This window comes from Mustelus asterias, chromosome 30 (assembly GCF_964213995.1).
Source record: "Mustelus asterias chromosome 30, sMusAst1.hap1.1, whole genome shotgun sequence".
Taxonomy (NCBI): Eukaryota; Metazoa; Chordata; class Chondrichthyes; order Carcharhiniformes; family Triakidae; genus Mustelus; species Mustelus asterias.
This window is the reverse complement of record NC_135830.1, coordinates 7387422-7413557: the sequence shown is the minus strand read 5'-3', so window position 1 is coordinate 7413557 and position 26136 is coordinate 7387422. Positions and strand designations below refer to the sequence as shown.

The window sequence follows — 26136 nt, the reverse complement described above, 5'->3', positions numbered from 1 at the left end:
TGCTGTGAGACTTCTTATTGTGCCCACCCCAGTCCAACGCCGGTATCCCGACATCATATTTACATTGCAATTGCTGGTACCTACTGTCAGAATGAGTGACTTACCTTCTACTGCATTAAATTTCATTGTAGCTCACCACATTCAAAGAGTAATGTTTGCTATAAACCTTATTGTGGTAAATCTGTTGAAAAACTTCCGCTTATCACTGCTCTGCTTTCATCACACTGGAAGCTAATGTGAAAAAAATGAATAATTTCAAAGCTGAACAACGTGCACAAGACAGGAAGGAGAATGCGACTGTGAATAATTGGCACTGTGCATATTCCTGTATCCAGTCTATGGGAGAACCAGGAGAATGAAATCCTGGTGGTCCAGTGCTTAGGATTTGGCGCTTTCAGGGTCATATATCGGCTTCGATATGCCAGGATTTAAAGTTTTTTACAATCCATTTAACAAACCTGAGTCGTTTCCTGGTCGAAAACAGCTCTGTCAGAAGCAGTGGAGTTAGATCTATATTTGTGTCCGAATTGGAAATGTCACATGGGCAACAGTTCAAGAACAAACACAGATTGTGAAGGACAGTGATAGGCTGCAAAGCGCTGCCAATGGAGATGGGGATACAAGTTCAAATCTGTGTGACAATGGAGTTGATTTTATCGGTTAGATTGACACAAACATCTCCCAGACCTGGATCCAAATCTCAGCCAAATCACAAGAAAACATCTCGCTAACTTAAACGCTGAGCTCTCCGACTTCACTCAGAAACCAGTAACTCTGAGACAAAGCGTGATGCAGTCTGACCACTGGAACCCCCTCCACCACTTAATAAGACTATGCTGGATCCCGAGCGTCAGTTCACAGCTGAGGGGGTGTAGCTCAGTGGTAGAGCGTTTGACTGCAGATCAAACGGCCCTCGGTTCAAATCCGAGTGCCCCCTTCCTTATCTTTGTCTTATTTCTAATTGTGACTGTCTTTCTTTGGCTGCAAAGCGCATTGTGACGTCCACCAACCGGGAAAGGCGTCACAGAAATACAATTCTGTCTTTCATAAATTACCTTCAGTCCCAATTTTTGGTTACTGACAATCGTCAATAGAAACAGTTTGTCTCTTTCTGCTCTATCAAACGGCCCTTTCCCATGTTGGGAGAAGCGGGAAACCCCTACATCGCTGCAACACTGTGGGGGGTAAAGTAGTCAAAGGGGTTTGCATAGTATTGTAAACGATGTGGTCATGTTGTAGTTCTCGACTATGTTTTTAAAAAAGAGAATTGGGGTTGGATATATAACAGCACTCGTTGACACCCTAATATAGTGTGCCTTCGTCTTAATTGCGGAATTCGTTATTGCGTTCGACTTTAAGCAAATGTTTGGTGGCTCAGTACCATCCAGAGGCGGTCGTTGTACTTTTATTTTCCCCATAAGCATTCATTGTCGCGCAGTTCCGGCTTGTGAACCGCGGCAACAATAAAAATATTTCTCAAGTGTTGCCGCTCGACTGTTGTCAGGTGTTGTCAACATTATTTATTTAATGAATATTCATATCATCCATATCACAAGGTATAATATATATTCATTTCAAATATGCAATTAAAGTTAAGAATTAGAGTCTTGGCTGGATGTGTTTGTGTCAGTTCTCCGATGAGTCCTCATCTGAGACTGGGAAACAATCTCTCAGTATTCTGTAGGTTCAATAAAATTGTCTCTCAGTCTTCTAAACTCCAGGGAATTTCAGCCCAATTTACACAGCCTCTCATCCCAGGAGAACTCTCTCATCACAGGAACCTACCCAGTGGACCGTCTCCATTGGAAGGGTAGCCTTTTTCTAAAATAAAAAGCATTGTGGATATCAGAACTGCACCGAATATTTCACACTTGCTCCCAACAAAACCCTGTATAAATGTAAATTGGTGTTTTTATTCTTGTACAGCAATCTGTTGGCAATAAAAACCAAAATGCTATTCCCTTCCTATTGTTTGCTGCACCACCATGCTATCTTCCTGCGTTCCTTGTACAAACACACCCAAATCTCTCAAGACAAACGCTTATATTAGGAAAGACGATGGCCTGGTGATATTATCGCGAGATTATTTATCCAGAAACTCATCCAATTTTATGGGGCCCCGCTTTTGAATCCTGCCACGGCACGTTGTAGAATTGTTTTTCAATAAAAACTATCTGGAATTAAGAATCTACTGATGACCATGAAACCATTGTCGATTGTCGGAAAAACAAACATTGAGTTCGGTAATGTGCTTTACGGAAGGAAATCTGCCGTCCCTTATCCGTCTTGGCCTACATTGATTCCAGAGCTGCAGCAAAGTGTTTGATCCTAACTGTCCCAGGGCAACCAGGATGGGCAATAAATGCTGGCCGGCAGCGACACCCATTTCTAATCAATTAAAAAAGAACTAGGTCACCTTTACAAACATTGTCTGCTCTTTCTCCGTTTATGAACAAGATAAGATCTTTCTGGGCAACATGGTGGCACTGATGCCTCACAGCGCCAGGGGCCCGGTTTCAATTCCCGGCATTGGTTACTGTCTGTGCAGAGTCTGCATGCTTTCCCCGTGTTGCGTGGGTTTCCTGCGGGTGCCCCTTCTTATTCCCACAGAGTGAAAGATGTGCTGGTTAGGTACATTGGCCATGCTAAATTAGCTGTCAATTTTCCCGAGAAGGTGCCGGTTCTGCCGATGACGTACTTGTCACAGAAACCTCATTGCGGTGTTAATGTAAGCTTAATTGTGGCACTAATAAATAAACTTTAAACTGTCCAACTGATGCAACCACTGAGCTATGGAGCCAATTCCTGCGCCCAGCGTGGAGTTGGTGTATCATCATCAGTGGAGCGAAGAAGAGATTGAATTTTCAGGTGGGTGATATTTGATGGATGTGGAAATATCCGAGGTGGAGAACAAGGCGTCAATCGATGAGACTTGAAAGAGGAAGAATTTGACATGTGTGTCAGTTGTTTTTGTGATAAATGTCTGCCGTGTCATTCTTCTTCAGAGTTTGTATTGTTACATCTCTGATTTTTCCGGCTCTAATACAATTCATACAGCTGAAGATTGATCTTGTTTCTCCCTTAACAGACACTGTGAGGCGTGCTTTCGTTTAATGAAGAGTTAAATAAGAAGTTATTCGCTACTTGCCTGGTACTCCAACGTGGAACATGGCGATGAAACCTGACCACGGCATGCCAGGGAAGCTAATATCAGAGATTTGAAATTCTTTGATAACCATCTCTGTCTCCACCGCTTCATTTCAAGTCACTTTCGCTACTGACATTGTCACACAGTCATTCTAACATCTTATGACCAACTGAAGCAAATTATGCTTTCTTCCTTTATGTTCAGATACTTTCATCTCCAGAAATTCAGTCCGTGCTGAGCAAAGTGCTCTGTTTAGTTTACAGTTTATCATCAATTCCGGGCCATAGCTATGGAAACATTGACTCTGAACCACTAGACCACCCAGGCTCCACCATCACTTCCTCGATGTTGTCTTTTCCACCATTCATGGTGTCATGTAATCCATCCTGCTTTGTGCCCTATCACAAAAATCCTTTTTTTTCCCCTTTCGCTCAGTGATTCCTCACTTTACAATCAGAAAATACTGGGAATACTCAGTCGGTCAGTTCATGTTTAGTGACAAACGCGCAAATAATTCCAGTAGTCGAATCCCTCTGAAATTAAAAGCTTTTGTTATTTTTTGTGAAGGCAAAATACTGCGGATGCTGGAACCTGAAACAAAAATAGAAAAATGCTGGAAAATCTTAGCAGGTCTGACAGCAGCTGTCGAGAGAGAATAGAGCCATCGTTTCGAGTCCGGAGCTCTGACGAAGGGTCATCCAGACTTGAAAGTTTGGCTCTTTCCTCTCTCCACAGATGCTGTCATGTCTCTTTAGACCTTCCAACCTTTTCTGTTTATGATGAAAGTATTTCTGCCGCGATCAAACCAGGGATCTTTCGTGTGTAAGGCGAATGTGACAACCACTACACCACAGAAACATTGCGATGCAATGATTCAAGGAAACTGGTTCCACAAACCCATCAATTGCAAACAATAATTTACATTTGCGCTCCATTGGAATTTGTGCGATAACAAAGGTATTTCATAAAGTTAAGGAACTGGACATATAACGGTGATGAGATTCGATCACACGCTTCAACTACTATCACTGCCCTGTCAGTAGTCTCACAGCACCAGGTTAAAGTCCAACAGGTTTATTTGGTAGCACGAGCTTTCGGAGCACTGTCCGAATCAGGTGACTCACGTGATGAAGAGGCTTGCTTCGAAAGCTTGTGCTACCAAATGAACCTGTTGGACTTTAACCTGGTGCTGTGAGATTATTTACTGTGCCTACCCCAGTCCAGCGCCGGCAACTCCACATCATTACTGCCCTGAGCTCATCAATGGTACCAGCAGAACCTATTGATGCCGTATCTGGTATTGCCAATGAACAGCATCAATGGAGTAGAATAGGGTCACATGAACCATTGAGCCTCCTCCATGACAGAATCAAGTCAGATCCACAGCCTCAACCCCAATTTCCCAGCTTATACCAACAGCCCTCCATTCACTTAGATTCCAACAACTCTCCACCTCAACCTTCAATGTCTTCATCAGCTGAAGATTCACAGACCTCTATGCCGCTACAGAATTGATGCAAGATGGCGCCCGAGCGAGGCGACCTCTTGGAAGCAGTGACCAGTATACCTTCTAACTCTATCTTTTCGTCTTGCTCTATGCTTCTAAAACTTCATTCTAAATCTTTTAAACTCTCTAAGAATGCTTTAATTCAATTTCGGGGAAAATTAAAAAAATAATAATATTTTCGATTATGTTTCAACCTTATTTTGAATCGTGGAGCCAATGAAGTGAACATGTTAACTCCTACAAAACTCTGCTCATGACCAATGTGACCGGCCTAGAATAGCAAGCCGTACAGTCTGATTGCAATTTAAATCCTTGTTTTGTAGAATTATAATTCGGTTGAAAACCTTAGCCATGTGGCAGAGTCATTGATCTAACATAAGATTCAGAAAATAACATTTGTCCTGAATTGTATCGCTTTCTCCATGACGGCAGTTGCAGAATATTATTCAAGCATTGGGGAAGTGTAAATACCACATGGCTGTGAGATAATGTGATTCCTTAAGATTTAATAACACGTAGAGATGGGACAGCTGTTTTGAAAAGGTTTTGTCAGTTATTTCGAACACAGTAATCAGTACACTGCAGAAACACAGGTGACACATGGAAGAGTTTAGAATTCGATGCGTGTCCACAGATTCTGCCAAACCTGCTGAAAATTTCCATAATCTAATGCTTGTATTATAAATACAGGTTTTATCAGAACATAAAACACACCGCAAGACGGCAATGATAAATGAAATAGTCCCACAAGCTGTTCACGTGTAAATTTCAATTTCCAAAATCCACCAATTTCATCATTGCTGATCCATTGAAACGCACCTTGTAAAACACGGCAGGCATTCATCTCTCAAAGAACTGAAACGCCTCAAATGTGAACTACCTGCACTCAATCTCATGACTTTGCAATTATAAAAACAGCATTCTGGTGAAAGTTTAACTCAGTCCTCATTCCACTGATCTTTGCCGATTTGCTGTGTATTTCCCTCAATGAACACATTTTAGGTTGGGATAGACAGATTCCTGATCTATCTGAGAAAGAAGGGAAATGTGCAGGAAAATGGCAACTCAAGATCAAACATGGGTTAAAGTTTTGAGTTCAGTCATTGAATTTAATAATATTTGAAATATATAAATTGTTACAAATAATATGTTAGAGATAAATGTTCAATAAACTGACGGCGGCTAACAGTAGAGGCAGAAACACACGATACGTTTTTTCTTGTGTTGCCCACGGACCTCAGTGACACTCAAAAACCGAGAGATAATGAAAGCAGATGGAGAGGGTAAAAATAGCAAAAACCCGTCCCTGGATGGGATCGAACCACCACCCTTTCGGTTAACAGCCGAACGCGATAACCAATTGCGCCACAGAGACTGAGGCAACTACAGCCCACATGGTATCCTAAATCAGGGTGTCAGCTTGTTGGCTGCAAATTTGAAGCCAATTCAATTTTCACCAAACCTGACACAGAAAAACCAAATGATGGTATCGTTTACAAATCTAAACATGTACATTTAACTGTTTTACCCCACAGTGTTGCTGTGGTGACATGGTTAATCCCTTCTCCTAACATGGGCAAAGGGCCGTTTGATAGAGCAGGGAGGGACAGACTGTTCCCACTGACTGGGCTCAGTAACAGAGGATTGGGATTGAAGATCATGAAATGTTTGCATTTATTTCGAACCTCTCCCGACCAGCGGACGTCAGAAAGCGCTTTCCAGCCAATGAAGGGCAGTTTTCAATTGAAAAACAAATATCAGTTAAGCGTGGAAGGAGGCATCAGATTTGAATGCAGGAACTTCTTAACCTGCAGTCAAATGCTCCACCCTTCAGCTATTCCGTTGATACCAAGACTCCGTTTTGTCGCTCCTTCGTCTTCTGTCTCGCGTGGCCTATGCTTATGCTTGTTCCTCTGTGTTTACGGGCCCGAAGGGAGTGAATAGTGGTGGATTAACTACCACCCGGACCCCTAGGCTGAGCTTTGGTAAGGCCCCCTAAACCTTGCCCCTTGCCCCCGTCCCACCCTTCGTTGAATAGAATAAAGATACGTTAAGTGACGTTAGATAACATATCATTGTACGATGATGGCGCGCAAACGAAAGTCTGTTTTGACGTTTTCACAGGCGGTAAATGCGCTCAACAACAGTTTTGATGATGGATTATGCAGTGATGATAGTGGGAGTGATTTAGGTGTCGAGGATTTTGAAGTTGATGTTGGTGAATTATCAGATGATGATCGTGAATTTGATGATACGTTGATAGCACTGGAGGCAGTGGTGACAGTCATCGTGCTGGGGTGTGGGACTAATATTATGTTAGGGTGAATGTTGAAAAAAGTACTATATGTAACTAAATATGCACTAAAATAAGTATGTATACATGTTATAGCATGACAATAAACTCTTTGTTGCATTTATTTTGTATTTATTTGCATGTAGCACAAGTCCGGGGGTGAAGCTTCTCTATTTATAGGTATTTGTAATATTAATTCATCCACGGGGTCGAGTTATGAAAATTTGTTCACCCTTAAAAGGGTTAAACCAATTTTTTTTTTGCTTTCGGGCCCCCCTCCCTTCCGGGCCCCTAAGCTTAAACCTACTCAGCCTAATGGTTAATCCGCCACTGGGAGGGAACGCATTTTTATTTAACCATCACACAGTCTGTTTACTTACTTTATAAATCTTTTTTTTTGGAACCCTGCAGTGCAGAAGGAGGCCATTTGGCCCATCGAGTCTGCACCGACCACAATCCCACCCAGGCCCTATCCCCACATATTTACCCACGAATCCCTCTAACCTACGCATCGCAGGACTCTAAGGGACAATTGTTAACCTGGCCTATCAACCTAACCCGCACATCTGTGGACGAAAACCGGAGCACCAGGAGGAAACCCACGCAGACACGAGGGGAATGTGCAAACTCCACACAGACAGTGACCCGAGCCGGGAATCGAACCCGGGACTCTGGAGCTGCGAAGCAGCACTGCTAACCACTGTGCTACCGTGGAGCTGTGAAGCAGCAGTGCTAAACACTGTGCTACCGTGCCGCCCCATGATTAATGTACAGAAGATGGTAAAGGCTTAAAGTTGCGAGATGAAATTGACCCTTTCTGTTATTTGTGAGTGGAGACAGCTTATTGTCTGAGCTCCCGTACTTTCCAATGTGGAAGATGGTCAAAAATTTTCTTTGGTCAACATTTAACGAGACAGCGGATTCACTCAGTGTGATGGTGGGTTCCAGTTCTATATCTGCGATCACAACATCAATTCATGTCACTTCTTGTGAACCCAATATTTCGAATAGGTTGGATGCCCCAATATTTCTAATACGTTTGATATTTAATCTAATTTCCTTCATTTTACATTTCATTATTTTCATGTCAGATCTATTTCCACAAGAGGCAAGTCTCTCTTTCAAAATGTTCTGTTCAGGTAGAACATAAGTGACTCCTTTATCCAATGGCAACAACGATTACTGTTCGTTGCAGTATGAAAGGGGCAATGAGGTGAAACAGTCACACAAGCTGCTCATGTGTTACTTTCAATTACCAAAATCTATCAAACTCATCACTGCGGCTCCTGTGTCATCACTATACAGTACACCCACCTGTTCCCTATTATCCACAGCACACCTGACTGCTTCAAAGATCTTGTGAATGGTCTCATTCTGTGGTATAAATATTATGTGATATTCTGCTTTCCTCACGCTCAGGCCATGGACCGCAAAGTGCAGGCTCATTTATCTCTCCTGAATTGTACCCGATCACAGCCCTTTCCTGTTGTTGTGTTTCCTAGCTCCTCGATTTCACTTGTTTAAAACTTCCGACATTTCCAAACATCCATTTAAATGAAAGGTTATGGAGGTGTAAAAAGAGAAACCTTTCCCTGTGCGCTCATGCTGCCTGGCTTCCTGAGTGTTTCCAGCGCTTTCAGACTGATCAGATTTAGATGACAATATAAGTATCTGTATTGGAACAGCTTTCGCAACCGCAGCTCGTTGGTTTGGGGGTTTGATTCTCGCTTTATTTGTCGGGATTCGCAAGGCTGCGAGAAAGCCCGGGTTCGAATTCCGGGCGAGTCCTGTTGTTGTTTGCGATGGCCAAGTTTTGTTCATTTCTTTGCCGTGCACACGGCAGGATGCGGTTTGGTTTGAGAACCTGACAATGCAGGCAATCCAACAACCCAACGCACTCACAACTAATTCAAGACGTTTTCAAATGTTCACTACTCTTGTGGACATTCTCTTTATACCTAGTCAACGATTCAGAGGACCCAATGCTTGTGGGTTCCGGCCCCTGGTTGTTCATTCGTGTGTTATGGCTGACTACTCAACTCTCTGTCTCTTTATGTTTCCCCTTGCTTCTGTGTATCGACCTCAGTCTCTTTCACTCTCCTAATCTCTCTGTGCCTCCATCTCCTTTCCCTATTATGCTCTTATTTCTCTCTAAGCTCTCGCTGTTTGTGTAACCAAAGTTCACTGGATTGATTGCTGTGATGAGGCAGTTGCCCTTGGAGGAGGGATTCAGTGGGATGACTATGTTCTCTCTAGGGTTTGGAATAATGAGAAATTATCTCATTGAAAAGGCTGGAACTGCCAGTGAGTTTGACAGTGTACATGCTGAGAGATTGCACACCCTCCCCGCCTCCCCCACCCCACCCCGGCGCCATCCGCCGCCCCCCCCCCCCCCCCCCCCCGCCCCGCCTCTCTCCCCCGCCCCCCAACCACCGGTTTCCCGGGTGGAGTGTCGAGAACAGGACTTACATTTTCCGACTGGTGTGTCAGACATTTAGGACCGAGGTAAGGAGCCAGTTCTTCGCTCCAAGGCTTGTGAATCATTGGAATTCTGTTGCCCAGGGGTTTGTGGATCCTCAACCAATGAGAATGTTGAAGGCTGAGATGGTGAGATTTTTGAACTCTCAGGGAATAAAATGAAGTCGGGACGAGGTGGGAAATTGGTGTTGAGCTGGCGATCCAACACGAGGTTATTATGTGGTAGAGGAGGTGCAAAGGGAAATATGATCCACTCCAACACCATCGATTCTGTTCACTGCCAAAAGCAACCGAATGTATTTCCCTACTGGTAAAGTTGAGGAGTTGTCCGAGGGAATGAATTGAGGTTTTGTGGAGGCTTGGGATCCAATCTCATTGCTGTAGAAATTTCAATTGTTTTAGTTTAAACGTCATGAAATACCTTCCCTCGATCATATCATGGCTCAGAGTTAATGTATAGAATGCATCATTATTCATTTTGATAAAATGAACCAGCAGAGGCAATGGAATATAAATTGTTGGGGGCAATTGATAGGATTGCGGAGCGAGACAGAGATTTGATTCTTGTTTTGCAAACCGGCATGAGTATCACTCATGATTTCGATCAGGAAGTAGAGACGTAATACCAGATCGTGTAGATAGTATGTCCACATATGCGCATCTGTATCTGGAAGCAATTCCAGCTCCTTTCCATTCATGTGCTGTACGAGAACAATGGAGCTGCATCCCGGACTGGGGATTGAACGCGGGCCGCGACAGTAGAAGCATCGAATCAGGGAAGGCGTCTGTCTGCACTTTCATCTCACCGATCTGTACTACTTTTGCGCTTCAGCTCCATTCCAGTATTTTTTCATACCAGAGACTGACAAAATGCCATGTTTCGATGGAACAGGAGTGGCTCCTTCCGCCAGTAACAGCGGTTGCTGTTACCCGGTACATGAAATAGACAGCGAGGTGAAACAATCCCATAAGCTGCTCATGTGTATCTTCCAAATTCCAAAATCCTCCAAACTCATCACTCTCGCTCCAGTGAAACATACAAGGCAACACAGAGCAGACAGGGCATTTAAATGCTCATCGGATAAACATATGGATGATGTTGGAATAGTATAGGTTAGATGGGCTTTCGATTGGTTTCACAGTTCGGCGCAACATCGAGGGCCGAAGGGCCTGTGCTGCGCTGTCATGTTCTATGTTCTATGGCAGTGAAAGGAACTGACGCACGATTAGTTTAAATTCACTACTTTCTATCTCAGAATTTTACGGTGCTAAATATGTCAGTCTGGTGAATGTTTAACCCTGTCCTCAATCTACTGATCATTGCCGACTTGCTGTGTGTGATATGTAACAAAAAAACCGAGAACAAAAATATAAACAGCAGACTTTGTAAGTTCTCAGTCGGTTTGGCACCATCTGTGGTCACATCACTGTGCGCTTCTATCTCCGATGATGTCCCTGTATCGCTGTGTACGTCCCTGAATCTGTGTAAGCCCCTGTATCCGTGTAAGCCCCACTATCTTTGTGTGCATGCCCCTGATTGTTTGTATGCCCCAGTGTCTATGTATGCTCCACATCTCTGTGCGTATGCCCCTGATTCTGTTTGTGCCCTTGTATCTGTGCATGCCTCAGTATCTCTGTGAGTATGCCCCAGTATCTCTGTGTGTATGCCCCTGATTCTGTGTGCGCCCTTGTAGCTGTGTATGCCCCAGTATCTCTGTGTGTATGCCCTGATTCTGTATGTGCCCTTGTATCTGTGTATGCCCCAGTATCTGTGTGTGTGCGCCTGCACCTGCATGTGCCCTGAGTCTGTGTTTGCCCCACTTACGCTGTGCATGCCCCTGAATCTGTGTGTGCCCCCGTATCTCTGTATGCCCCAGTTTCTGAGTCTGTGTGTGTGTGCTCCTGTATCTGTGTGCCCCGCTATCCGTGAGTGCCCCTGAATCTGTGTGTGCCCCTGAATCTGTACGAACCGCGTTATCTTTGTGTGTGTGTGTGTGTGTGTGTATGCGATTGTGTGCATTTGTGTGTGTGGGATTGTGTGCGCGTATGCGCGTGTGTCTGTGTGTGTGTGTGTGTGTGTGATTGTGTGCGTGTATGTGTGCCTGCGTGATTGTTCGTGTGATTGTGTGCGTGTATGTGTGTCCGTGTGTTTGTATGTGTGATTATGTGTTTGTGTGTGTTTGCGATTGAGTGCGTGTATGTGTGTCTGTGTGTGATTGTGTGCGATTGTGTGCGTGTGATTGTGCGTGTGATTGTGTGCGTGATTTTGTGTGTGTGATTTAGTGTGTGTGTGTGTGATTGTGTGTGATTGTGTGTGTGCGTGTGTTATTGTGTGCGTGTGTAATGGTGTGTGCGCACCTGAGAGAGAGAAAGTGTGTGTGTGTGTGTGTATGTGTGTGTGTGTTTTGGGAGAAAGTCCTCGTGCCATCGGCAGAGTCCTTTCAGTTTCATGTTATAAAGTTTACTCTGGGCATTGAATTCAGTAATGTGAGTTGGAATTTCAGAGGAGCGACTATTCTCACCGTCCCACCTCTTCTTTAAATTGGGACAGATGAGTGAGTGAGGGACACCTATAGGTGGACCCTCTGCCCATTGTGGCGTCTCTGCCTGTGAAAGCTTTGCTTTCTTGTGCAGTCGTTCGATGGGTATGATGCAATGTCACCAGGAGAGTCATTCGCTGCATCGTCTGCAATGTGATTTCGGTGGGATTTGCTGAGATTTCCTCAGAGTTTAAAATTCCACTTTCTGAGAATTTTAAATAAAATGTCCTTTAGCAAACCAATCGCCGGCTTTAGCAAAACAAATTTCCACCGAGGTTTGAACTCGGCACGCTGGATTCGAAGTCCAGAGTGCTCATCATTACACCAGTGAAGCCAGAACCCAGACGCCCTCTGCAAATGGTCACTCAAAGCATTTGACGTTTTCCATTCAATGTGGCAGCAACAGCAAGTGTGAGAACAATGTGTTGTTATGCGCTGACATTAATATGCTAAAAACTCAGAAGACACTGCCCCCAAATCAACAGCATTTCATTACATCCAAAGCCGTATTAGCAGAAATAGTCATGTTTCACAGGGGCAGGTAGCCCATCATAGTGACACAGAAACGGCTGTTCAGCCGGTCGCGTATTTTGACATTGCTGAGCTGTCAATTACGGCGTTCATATAATCATAGTAGCCAGACAGAGCAAAGGGAGGGCACTGGTCCCATTGAGGCTGCGCCGACTTTGACAGAGCATCTTTTCAATGCAACAACTCCCTGACAGAGCCCTCGCCCCGCCGGAACCCAGAAACCGCACACATGGTAAATCTTGGGACAATGGGGTCCAATTTACCATGGCTAATCCACCAAGCGTGTACGTCTTTGTGTGAGGAAACCGGAGCACCCGGAGGAAACCGACGCAGAGACGGGGGGAACGTGCAAGCTTACTGCTGTAACATTACTGGCCAACGAAACAACCATCCAACCAGAAAATCTGACTGCGAGTGAGATGAACTTCCATAACCGCCTGGAAATGCTTCCAATTTATTGGGAGGTTGCTCACCCAGTCTTGCATTAATCGAAGAAACGTCATTATGCATTGAAACACATATAAAATCAACCGCTCCCTAAGATTAAAAAATAATAATTTTTAGTATTTCACTTGATTTCGTGCCTAATATCCATTAATATTCCACTCATTGTGAGTCTGCCCAGCCGCACGTAGAGCTCAGCTACATGTCACATACCCTCCAGTTATTGTACGAGTATTGAACAGGTTGGTATCGCTGTGAGAGTCAGTGCGCAGTAGTACATGGCTGTATCAGAGAGCCGCAGTTTGGAGACGGTTAAGGTAAAGTTTCCACTCGAACTGTCCAGCCCAGAGGAGAAACGGCTTCGAGCAAAATCCGCTTTAATTTCGTAACCAGCCGAAAATCTGCGATTTAGTATTTGAGGTTCTCTCCCAAGGAATTGTCGGACCCAGAATAAACTGAAGGAATTTTCTGTCGTAAAGTAGATGCAGTTTAAAGTTGTAATGTCTCCTTCTGTCCTAATCACTTTTGGACGGCGTTGGGTAACAGAGAATTCCTGACTAAAACCTGGATGAAATGGGAAACAAAGTTCTATCCGTAGTGAGGCTCGGTGTCTCCTCCTGTTCCCGCTCATATGTCATAACATTCAGTGTTTTTCGTCGGGGACAGCCGCCAGTCTCCTGGCAATCGGACAGTAACTGATCCAATCGCACAAACTGCAAAGATTGAAATTTCAAACGGGATAATGATATTCAGAAGGAAGTAACATTTATCATTCAATGGCATCAATGTACAATGCTGCGATTCACACACTGAGTGTGTGTGAACGCACAGTAATCACTGACACTGCTGAAGGTTCGAATTGCTTTAATTTAACAGCAATATATTAGAATTCACATGTACGACATAGCGAACACAGAATGTGACACACATTGATAAAGTGCAGGGAATATATGATAAATAACGGATCTTTTATGAATGTTTAGTTCATGCAGGACTTTTAGAATCCGGGATTAAGATTTCACAAATTCAAAGGGATTTATAAGTTTATAGTTTCACTTATGGACAATTCTGTTAAACTTTCAGTTAGCACTTATTCAGCAGATTTTTTTTTACCTTACGTCCTCGCTGTGACCATAACTTGCAAAATCAGTCGTCCAATTAATGAAATGCTCACTTTGTCACCTTTACCCGAATGAAGATTCCTTGAGAAAAGAAAGTGCACCGTTGTCAGTTTAACCGCTAACGTTATTATAAAGCGAGCTCGGGAGGTGGAGCTTCTCGCTGCTGCCATCACCTGAGATTGACAGTTGCGGTCCCAGTTACCTCAGTCAGATACAGGTGCATATCCGGTTCTAACGGCATTTTCTCATCTACATGTAACTCCTGATAGAAACAGTGACCGAATGTAAGGATGTGTAATTCTCTGCTGAAGATGATTCATAGAAAAATGTTCAGCTCCTGCAAATGCTACTGAGATCACAGATTTCCGCTCCAAGTTCATTCTGATGATCAAATTATTAAATTCAATTTGAAGCAATTGAAAATTAAAGTGGAGTAATGAAGATCAGAACAGAGAAGGGGAATTGTTTTAATAGGGCATATGAAACACCAACACGTTGTGTAACGTCAGAGTTAGAGACTAAGATAAACCTTCAGCGCTTTATAGTGTTCATTATCAGCAGCAAATTCCTCAGATAAATCATTGAAAGTTTAGCCATTCTGGAGAATTGGAAACTGGAAACAAATAAATTTCAGCACCACCAGTTATCCTAAAGCATGTGACAGCCAATGCGGTACTTTCACAATGCAGTCATTGTTGCAATGTCTGGAAAATAACATCCCTTACAGAGGAAACAGTGGGTACGTGACAATGTCACCGCTAATTAGTCAGAGGGCCATGTTAATCTTCCACACCAATTGATTCAATTCTAACATTTGAAACTGGTAAATGTTATATTAACAAAGTCAGTGATTTAAAATTAATATCAATAATGGTGACCGTGAATTTCCATCGTTTGACATGGAAAATTAATTTACTCAGCAATGTCCTTCAGGGCGTCAGGGGAGGACATCGCCATCTCCCCTTAACCTGACCGACATGCGACTCCAGATTGACTCTTAACTACTCTCTGAACCCAGCAGCAAGCCATTTACTTTCAGGACAATTCGGGATCCATGGAATGCATGCGATCCCTGCAGTGCAGATGGTGGCCACTTGGCCCATCGCGTCTGCGCACATTCTCCGAAAGAGCGTGTTAACAAATCCACCATGCGGTCATGCCACAGACCACCTCGAATTGTTAGCTTTTGTACGAGTGTTAAGGCTCGATGTAACGTGGTGCTTCATCGCCGCGCAGTAATACATGGCTGAGTCAGAAAGCTGAGTGTCTGTGATGTTCAAAGGGATGTTTGTGATCATTTCATCCTATACAGCAAAAAGCCGCTTTCCAAATGCCGGCGCGTTCTCTTCATTACCAGCAGTATGTCTGAACAGCATGTACTGATGGCCCTGTCCCGAGTACTGTACGTACCAATATAGGTAAGCTGCTGTGTATGTGGCGGGGTAGTGACAGCACAACACCACAGTACCCCCTTCACTCACTGCTACTACTGTGGGCTTTAGGAAAAGTTCATCCAGCTGGCTGTGCGCTGGAAAAAATAACAGAATGTGATAAACATAATTTTTAGATGTGTTTTTGATTAAAATGAAACACGTTTTGAGCACAATTTCTCTCTCTCTCAAACGCATACACTCTTACAGACAAAAATACGCGCATTATCTGTCTCTCTCTCTTCACACACAATCACAAAAACATATTCTCTCTTTCGCCACATAGGTTCTCTATTACAGATAAAATTAGGTACAGTTATACACAGACACACACAGAAACTCACAAAACACAGGGACACAAACACAGGGACACAAACAAAGACACACAGACATCCACATACAGTCAGGCACACGCAGACACACAGTCAAACACATAGATACAGACAGACACACGCGCACACACACACACACATACACAGAAAAGACACACATACGGAAAACACACTGACACAGATATATAAATAAAAACGCGGGTTCTTATTCATTTATCCACTGAAATTTAGCGATGAACTCCATTCTGAGTAAAATTAAAATGGGGGAATGTCCAGATATGTATTTCCTGAGTTAACTGGCCCCAGGCTATGAACATTGCAATTGTCTTCTGGTTATATTCATCAACCAAGGCTACTCTGCTGGGGGAAACAACCGCCCCCCCCCCCCCCACAAGCCGCCGCACCCCCCGCCCCCCCCCCCCCCCCCCCCGCCAACCCAGGCCTGCCGTTCTGACAGAAACAGTTCACTTTTGATTTTCCATTAAATGGAATCGGGGCATTCATTGGTCCAAGAGCACAACGCGAGGAGCCAGGCGTCCCAAATGAGGGGAATAAATATTAGAGAAAAATCGAAAAAAAACATCAATGAAATAAAACGGTGATAATCGCCGGAAATGCTCATTCGTTTGAAGGACCATGAGCAAAAGCAATAGATTGGCGGATATCTTTCTAGGCTAGCAATCAAAGTGAAGATCAGAAGGCATGTTTGTGCTCAATATTGCGTCCAAATACCATACTGTACGGAAATGTGCGCTACACATTCAATCAATTTGATACATCCTATTACCGTATTTACCAACACATGACCATGAATCCCATACGCAACATGCAAACTGCGATTGCCAGCTAACTTTTCTGACGTGTCCAGGCAGCCAATTGGTGCGTTGTTGCGGCTTTGTGTGTGTGTTCTGTGTGTGTGTGTGTATGATTGGGCGGGAGGTGGAGGTGTGATGGCGGGGCGGGAGGTGGAGGTGTGATGGGGTGGGGGAGAGCGTGGAGCGGTTGGGGGCTAGACGGATGGGGTTAAGGGTAGTCATGGCAGGAGAGCTTGCACCTCTCCTATGCTTCGATTGTTCGATATGGCAACAGTGCAAGTTTCAGGTGTCACGAGTGACCACGTGTTCAGGAGGCGTGTCCAAATGTAGCTACTGGCTAACCACATTTCGAAGCTGAGGCTGAGGAGGTTCAGTGTGGAGCATTCGCATAACTGAGCAAGTCGTCGATAACATGTTCCGAATGTAACCACACCGCAGGTGAAGGTTGAAAAGGCAGAAAGCCCATGGGTGACCGCTAGGCGGAGTAGAGGAAGGAAGGTAGTTCAGGAGTCGCCTGTGGGCATCGAGCAGATATAACGTTTTGGCTACTGTTTCTTTCGTGGTGTGGGGGAGGGGGTGCTCTGCTGTTTACTTCGTGGTGGAGCGGGGGTGGGGGGCTTACTGCGCCGGGGAAAGCAGTGACAGTCAACGTCGCGGCAACATGCATGTGTCTGCTGCACAATAGGGGAGGAGGAAAATGACATTGCTATAGAGGAAGGGATTCAATTCTAAGGGGAAAAGACTTACATTTCTGGGATGGTGTGCTGCCTCCCTCGTACCAGGGTCAGAATGTCACTAAAGGACTGCAACTTTTTCTGAAGGTGGAGGGGTTGGGGGGGAGGATTGGCGGTTGGAGGGGGGAGAGGGGGGATCATGGGGGGGGGGGCGAGGGGGGGGGAGGAGGAGGCTGGAGGTGGTATACAAAAATCGTAATGAGTATTGAATTGAACAAAATAAGATAACAAGCGAGGAAATCCTGCAAACAGTGCTCATGGAGCCAAGAAGTAGATCAAACAAAAAAAAGAAGTTCGCCATCTCAGGCTTACTCCGGTGCCACGTGTTAGTGAGTTTAGAAATAGGCGGGTAGTTGAGAAGAATGTGTGTCTGGAGAATAGATGCAGAATTGTGGACTTCAGACTTCGCGGACACTCGGACTGTTTTGGGAGACTGTGGGACCTGTGCAAGAAGTTCGGTTTGCAACTGAACCGAAATTAGAATGGCTACCAATATATTGGCTTCAATAGTGTAAAATTCCCTCGATGCAGGAATAGTCCTGGTGGATTGAAAATATGCAAATACAACGTCCTAACTCTTTAAGCTCGGTTTGACTGACATCATCAAATCAGAAAATGTTTATTTCACTCACGAGTGCGGCTTATTTTGTTTCAAGTCAGAACCCAAATACATTTATTTTTCTCAATTAAAGGAGCTTCTCATTATCAATCCACACCAGACTGGAATGTAAAACTGTGAATGTCATGTCCTCAGCAGATCAGACTCGGCTCTGTGAAGAGAGAAACAGATGATCAGATGACAGCTCTCTGACCTTTCATCTGAACTGAAATAGAAATATAATACGTTATTATCAAATGAAAAGGGGACACGATAAAGCCAGGAGAAATCAAAATTGAGTTCAACATTTGATATATTAATCTCTGTCTTATTTTCTTCCGCGCTTTTCCCCCCATTTATTTCTCTCATTCTTTATGTTACTTGAATCCCTTCCCGCAATCCCCGCATTATCACAGTTTCTCCTCAGTTTGGTTGTGCCTTTTTTTTCCTTGATAGGTCGGATTATCAGCAGAGGCGTTGGTCACTGACAGAGGACATGTTGCATTTCTCCTCACCGTGAACTGTGCTTAGTCATAGAGTCGTACAGCGCAGTAGGGACGGTTTGGCCCATCGAGTGTACAACAACAATAACTGCCACGAACATCCCGCTAATCCCATTTTCTAGCACGTGTCCCATATCCTTGAATGCTATTATGTTTCAAGTGTTCATTCCGATACTTTTTAAAGTTTGTAACTTTTCTGGCCTCCAATAATACCTTCGCAGGCGCTGTACTGCACATGCCCAACAACCTCTTCGTGAAAACAATACCTGCCGAATCTCGAGCCCCTTAGCTTAAAACTATGCCCCCTCGTGATTAACATCTCAACAAAGGGGAAGAGACGCTTTCCCTTCACCCTGTACATGAACCTCAAACTTATATGCCACAATCAGCCCCCGCACTCCTTCAGCTTTCTCTGCTCAAAGGAAAACAATCCAACCCTATCCACTTCCCCCTTTTCGCTCAAATGCTCCGTCCCAGGAAAAATCTTGGTGAATCTGCTCTGTTCCCCTGTTAGTGCAATCATATCCTTCCTATAGTGAGCTGGCCAGAACTGCGCACAGTACTCCAGCACTGGCCTAACCACCGCTCTATACAACACCAACGTTAATTCCTTGCCCTTATATTCTGTGCCACGACTGATAAAAACAAGTGTCCCTTATGCCGTTGTAGCTATCCTATTCAACTGCTCTGCCACCTTCAGGGATCTGTTTATTAGTATTCCTAATCCACATGTTCCTCTGAGCTTCCTAATGTCCTGCGATTCATGAAATAGTCACCTGTGTTATTATTTCTTCCAAAGTGCATCACCTCGCACTTATCAGGTTAATACACCATCTGCCACTGTTCGTTCCATCTGACCAACCTATCGAGATCTTCTTTTAACATAGGGTTTTCGTCTTCAATATTAACCACGCCAACAATCTTTGTACCAGCTGCAAACTTCTTACAATTCCCCTCAAATTATTATCTATATTATTTATGCATGTAACAAACAAAAAGCGTCTCAGCACTGAAACCTCTCGTAGGCCACTGTGCTCTCACCTCCATTAATTAGAACGGACTTCTACCACTACCCTATGTGTCCAATTATGAAGACATTTTCCGATCCATCTCGCCCAGTTTCCTGAATTCCAAGTGCTTCTATATTCTCAATCAGTCTCCCTTGTGGGACCTTCTCAGTGCTTTGCTCGAACAAAACAAACTACGTCAACTGCACTTCCCTCAGTCACAGGGGAAGCAAGTTAAAAGATGCAACTTGAAAATGGCAAGATTTGACATGTGCGTCGTGTGTATCATCTGACTCTTCTTCAGAGTTTATTGTCAAAGTTACACCTTTGATTTTTCCAGCTCTGATACAAGTTCATCCAGCTGGAAGATTAACCTTGTTTCTCCCTTCACAGGCGCTGTGAGTCGTGTTTTCATTAAATGAAGAATTGAACAAAAGATGATTGACTCCATGACTGGAAATTGAACGTGGGGCCACTGCGCCGAATCCTGGTCATTATGCTCTCAGGGAAGCTGATGTGACACATTGGTAATGAGATGATCATCTCCGTACCCATTGCTTTAATTCAAATAACTTTCCCTAAAAACATAGTCACAATGAGGAATGATGGGAAGCGTACATGACAGGATTTGAACTTCACTTGGAAAATCTAAATTCATCACATTTCTCCCTGGAACCAAATGAGAAAATGTTGGAAAACCTCAGCAGGTCAGGTCGCATCTGTAAGGAGAGAAAAGAGCTGTAGCTTCGAATCCAGATGACTCCTTTTCAGAGATTCCAGCATCCGCAGTAATTTGCTTTTATCCAGAACTTAACCCCTGGGCCGGGAATACAGTCTCACTGTTGCTTATATCGGCAGCCAGTCATTCAGCCGGTGTATCCGTATGTTCCCCCTATAGGAGCAACTACACTCCTTGCACACATTCTCCATTACCCCAACAACTGTTTAATTGGCACTGTTCCTCCTCTTTTTTCCTACCAGGAACGACACCGCCCACACTGCTACATTCAATCTGAGCTGTTTATCTTCAGCTGCAAGGGCCAAAGCAAACAACAATTCTGTCAACGATGGGATTCGAAGGAACTTTTCTGCAGAAACTAGAGTATTATATCCAGCGCCGTAGACCACTCGGCCACGCTAAACAACATGGTAAGCGTGTTATTTACTGATTTTGTTACTGAAATACATTAGAAGCAACGGAGCTGGGAAAGGCCATCAGAAGGCTTTAATCTGCTCCTTCACTGAATCTGGTAATCCTGAACTGTGTAACAAATAGAATCCATCTCCAGTCTGAAACAAAATGAGCTGCAGTGAAGGGTCGGCACCATTTAAACTACCTTAACCTCGCCTGTTTCCCAATCTCCTGCGAAATGAAAATAAAACGTCCTGTTGTATTTGATCACGGTCTTCACTTCAGAAAGGACGGACACGAAGTGAGACTGAGATTTCTCTGTTCTTCCAGGAAATATCCTATATTTATTTTCACGGTTCGGACGAGAGCAATAAATCTTCATTTTCTGACCTGCAATTAAAACAGCAGTGAAAGTGTCAAACTCTAACCCCCAGACAAGCATCTTGCAGCGTGTTTTACAATTTGATTTATCCACGTTCTATTTGTTATTTTGTCATCATCCATAATTGAATGTGTTCAGATAATGACAACAAACGCTCCACTGCAGTCATCACGTTTGGTTCCGAGGGTGCGACACCGGACATAAATATTTCCAAAGATTGTTCATTACAGAGTGAGATAATTTTCAAAGTTTTATAATTCAGTGTCAGTATAAACGGTGAAATCTGATCCATTCTCTTCCAGATTTTACCTTGCTTCACCATCGCTGTCCTCAGCGATTTGTAATCTATTACTTTTAGAAGTCTCACAACAACCAGGTTAAAGTCCAACAGGTTTATTTGGAATCACCAGCTTAGGGAGCGCTGCTTCTTTGAACTATTTATTCCGAATAAAGCTATTGGACTTTATCCTGGTGTTATTAGATTTATTTCTGTGCCCACCGCACAATGCCAGCAGCTCCAACTCATTACAATCTCTCACTGTTCTTCTCTTTCTGAGTTTGTTCTTGACATTTCCACCTCTGAAGTAAACTTGCAAACTTCACTCTGCTGATTCTACTGATCTGCTTTACATCAGAGTTTAAATCAGATTACTTTTAACCATTTGCTGAGAGCAACGATTAACTTCGCAACCAAGGGGAAGAGGTGCTTTCCGTTCACCCTGTCCGTGATCCTCAAAATTGGAAACGGCAAATGATTCTTCTTTTCCTGAGCGGGAATTGAAAGCAAACATAACCCGGGGATGGGGTGGGGGTGGGGGGGGGGGGCGGCGGGGGTTACTTACACAAACCACTGGACTCCAAGGGTAACGGGTGAACTGTATTTTTAAACTGACGTACCCTATGGGACGGTGGTGTAGCGTTTGGTACTGCTACCTCACAGTGCGAAAGACAAGCATTCGATGCTTGGCTTGGATCATTGTCTGTGTGGAGTCTGCACGTTCTTCGTGTTTCTGTGTGGGTTTCCTGCGAATGCTCTGGTTTCTTCCCAGAGTCCAAAGATGCTCACGGTATTTGGATTGGTTATGCTGATTCTTCTGCTAATTACCTAAACAGGTAGCCAAGAGTGGTGACCACCGGATTTTCACAGCAACTTCATTGAAATGTTAATGCAAGCCTTCTTGTCACATGACTAAATAAACTTTAAAATACATCTCTTTGCTTATTATTTTCATCTCAGATCATTTTCATCAGCGACAAGTATTTCCTTCAGAATATCCTGTTTAGATGGGACATAATTGGTTCCTTCAGCGAATGACAACACCCACTGTGTTTGCCAGGACATGAAGTCGACAGCGAGGTGAAATAGTCTCACAAGTTGCTGAAGTTATCGAGGTGTACAAAAGTCTAAAGGGAACTAATGGAATAAACGTCGACCAAATGATTCCTCTATGGGGCAATGTAGAACAAGAAGACGCAGGTATAGGTTGAGAGGCGGTGGATTTAAACCTGAAATGAGGAGGAAGTACTTCTCGCAGAGAGTGTTCTCGCAGAGTGGTGAATCTCTGGAACTCGCTGCCCCAGAGCGTGGTGGGTTCTGAAAGATTGAATGGTTTCAAAAGGAGATAGATATATTTCTGATGTTTCAAAAAATGTTTAAAGGGGAAAGAAGAACAGATGGGAAAGTAGACTTGAGACCAGGGAGAGATCAGCCATGATCTGATTGAATGACGAAGCAGGTTCGAAGGGCTGAATTTGCCGACTTGAGCTCCTGATTCCTTTGTTTCTATATTACTGAGTGGAACTTTCAAAACTCAAGACCCACCAACCTCATCAATGTGGCTCCAGTGTAATCTATGTACATTACATCCACCGGTTCCCCTTTATCCACAGCACATGTGTGTCCTGGAAAGAACTTCGGAACGGCCTCATTATGCGGTTAATCGCTTTGTGATTCTCTGTTTCCGTCATCTCACATCTCCTGACTTCCACCCAACAGGATGTTATGTTTCCTCCCTCCTGCATCTCATTTGCGCAAAACGTTCTACATTTTTAAACATCCCCAGTTTCAGTGAAAGGGTAGAGAGATGAAAGATAAGCTTTGTTTCTCTGTGCACACACGCTCTCTGACTTTCTGAGCGATTCCAGCATTTTCAACTTTCAATGCAGATATATGATCTATTTTGGATGACAATGAAAATATAATTATTTTGGCAGATCTCTGCAACGAAGGCTCGTTGGTCTAGGGGTATGATTCTCGCTTTGGGTGTTGAAATTCACAAGCTTGCGAGAGGTCCCGTGTTCAAATCCCGGACAAGCCCACATTTTGCTTCTGTTGCATATTGGACAAGGTACTGGTTCTGTAAATTTATTTTCCTTGCACACGGCGGGATTGCTTCACATGGGCTTTGGGTTGAGAACCTGAGCACAATCTAACACCATAGCAGGCTCACAAGTAAATCGAAACATTTTCAATGGTTGACTCTGCTTGCAGACACGAATTGAGAGGACCTCATTCCTTCAGACGACCTCCCACGTTATGGGAGACTCGGGGGAAATAGCAGGACCCCTTGCAGAGATATCTGAATCATCGAAAGCCCAGGTGATCTGCTTGAATACTGGAGGGTGGGAAATGTCGTGCTTCTGTTTAAAAAGGGTTGCAGGGAGAAGCGTGGGAGCTACAGGTCGCTGAGCCTCACATCTGTAGTGGGTAAGTTGTTCGAAGGCAGTCTGAGAAACAGGATCCGGAGGCATTTAGAGAGGCAAGGACTGATCAGAATGGCTCTGTGAGTGGAAAATCATGTCTCACGAATTTTTATTGAGTTTTTTGAAAGGGTAACCAAGAAGGTCGATGAGGGCAGTGTAATTGATGTTGTCTACATGGACTTTAGTAGGCATTTGACAAGATACCGCATGGCAGGTTGTTGCATCAAGTTAAATCTTACGGTATTCCGCGTGAGGTAGCCAAATGGATGTAAAACTGGCTTGATGACAGAAGACAGAGGCTGGTTGTAGAGAGTTGCTTTCAAATTGGAGGCCTGTCACCAGCGGTGCGCCTCAGGGTCGGTCCTGGTTCCACTGTTATGTGTCATTTATTTTAATGATTTTGATGAGCATTTAGCAGGCATGGTTAGTAAGTTTGCAGATGACACCAAGATTGGAGGCATTGTGCACAGTGAAGAAGGTTATCGAGGATTGCAGCGGGATCTTGATCAACTGGGCTCGTGGGCTGATGAATGGCAAATGGAGTTTGTTTTAGATGAATGCGAGGTGATGCATTTTGGTAGATCGAACCAGGACAGGACTTGCTCAATTAATGGACGGGCGTTGGTGAGAGTTTTAGAAAAAAAGATATCTCGGGGTACAGTTCATCGCTCCTTCAAAGTTTAGTCACAGGTGGAAAGAGTGAGAGAGAAGGCATTCAGCATGCTTGGTTTCATTGGCCAGAACATTGAACACAGCAGTTGGGAGTCTTGTTGAAGTTGTACAAGACATCGGTAAGGCCACACTTGGAATACTGTGTACAACTCTGGCCACCCTATTATAGAAAGGATATTATTAAACGAGAAGGAATGCAGAAAAGATTTACTCGGATGATGCCGGGACAGATATTTTGAGTTATAAGGAGAGGATGGATAGCCTTGGACTTTTTTCTCTGGAGCATCATAGAATCCCTACAGTACAGAAAGAGGCCATTCGGCCCATCGAGTCTGCACCGCCAACAATCCCACCCAGGCCCTACCCCCATATCCACCCACTAATCCCTCCAACCTACGCATCTCAGGACACTAAGGGCAATTTTTAGCATGGCCAATCAACCTAACCCGCCCATCTTTGGACTGTGGGAGGAAACCAGAGCACCCGGAGGAAACCCACGCAAACACGAGGAGAATGTGCAAACTCCACACAGGTCCCGTTATTTAAGAAGGGTAGGGAGGATAACCCGGGTAATTATAGGCCGGTGAGCTTGACGTCCGTGGTGGGGAAGTTGTTGGAGAAGATTGTTAGAGATAGGATGTATGCACATTTAGAAAGGAATAAACTCATTAACGATAGCCAGCATGGTTTTGTGAGAGGGAGGTCATGCCTCACTAACCTGGTGGAGTTTTTTGAAGAAGTGACCAAAATGGTTGACGAGGGAAGGGCCGTGGATGTCGTCTATATGGACGTTAGTAAAGCGTTTGACAAAGTCCCTCATGGTAGGCTGGTGAAAAAGGTTGGATCTCATGGGATAAAGGGGGAGGTGGCTAGATGGGTGGAGAACTGGCTTGGTCACAGAAGACAGAGGGTGGTAGTGGAAGGGTCTTTTTCCAGCTGGAGGCCTGTGACTAGTGGTGTTCCGCAGGGCTCTGTATTGGGACCTCTGCTGTTTGTGATTTATATAAATGATCTGGAAGAAGGTGTAACTGGGGTGATCAGTAAGTTTGCGGACGACACAAAATTGGCAGGAGTTGCAGATAGTAAGGAGCATTGTCAGAAGCTACAGAAGGATATAGATAGGCTGGAAATTTGGGCAAAGAAATGGCAGATGGAGTTCAATCCTGATGAATGCGAAGTGATGCATTTTGGTATAAATAATGTAGGGAGGAGCTATATGATAAATGGCAGAACCATAAAGGGTGTAGATACGCAGAGGGACCTGGGTCTGCAAGTCCACAGATCCTTGGAAGTGACGTCACAGGTGGAGAAGGTGGTGAAGAAGGCATATGGCATGCTTGCCTTTATAGGACTGGGCATAGAGTATAAAAGTTGGGGTCTGATGTTGCAGATGTATAGAACGTTGGTTCGGCCGCATCTGGAATACTGCGTCCAGTTCTGGTCACCACACTACCAGAAGGACGTGGAGGCTTTGGAGAGAGTACAGAGGAGGTTTACCAGGATGTTACCTGGTATGGAGGGGCTTAGTTATGAGGAGAGATTGGGTAAACTGGGGTTGTTCTCCCTGGAAAGACGGAGGATGAGGGGAGACTTAATAGAGGTGTATAAAATTATGAAAGGCATAGATAGGGTGAACGGTGGGAAGCTTTTCCCCAGGTCGGTGGTGACGTTCACGAGGGGTCATGGGTTCAAGGTGAAGGGGGGGAGGTTTAACACAGATATCAGACGGACATATTTTACACAGAGGGTGGTGGGGGCCTGGAATG

At 44.3% G+C, this 26136-nt stretch overlaps 2 non-coding genes across 2 annotated transcripts; one reads left to right on the top strand and one right to left on the bottom strand.

Moving 5' to 3' along the window:
• Window positions 1-865: 865 nt before the first annotated feature.
• Window positions 866-937, top strand: trnac-gca (transfer RNA cysteine (anticodon GCA)). Its single transcript has one exon. It is a non-coding gene; the product is annotated as a tRNA-Cys (tRNA).
• A 5019-nt stretch (window positions 938-5956) lies between these two features.
• trnan-guu (transfer RNA asparagine (anticodon GUU)) lies at window positions 5957-6030 on the bottom strand. Its single transcript has one exon. It is a non-coding gene; the product is annotated as a tRNA-Asn (tRNA).
• Between the last annotated feature and the right edge of the window lie 20106 nt (window positions 6031-26136).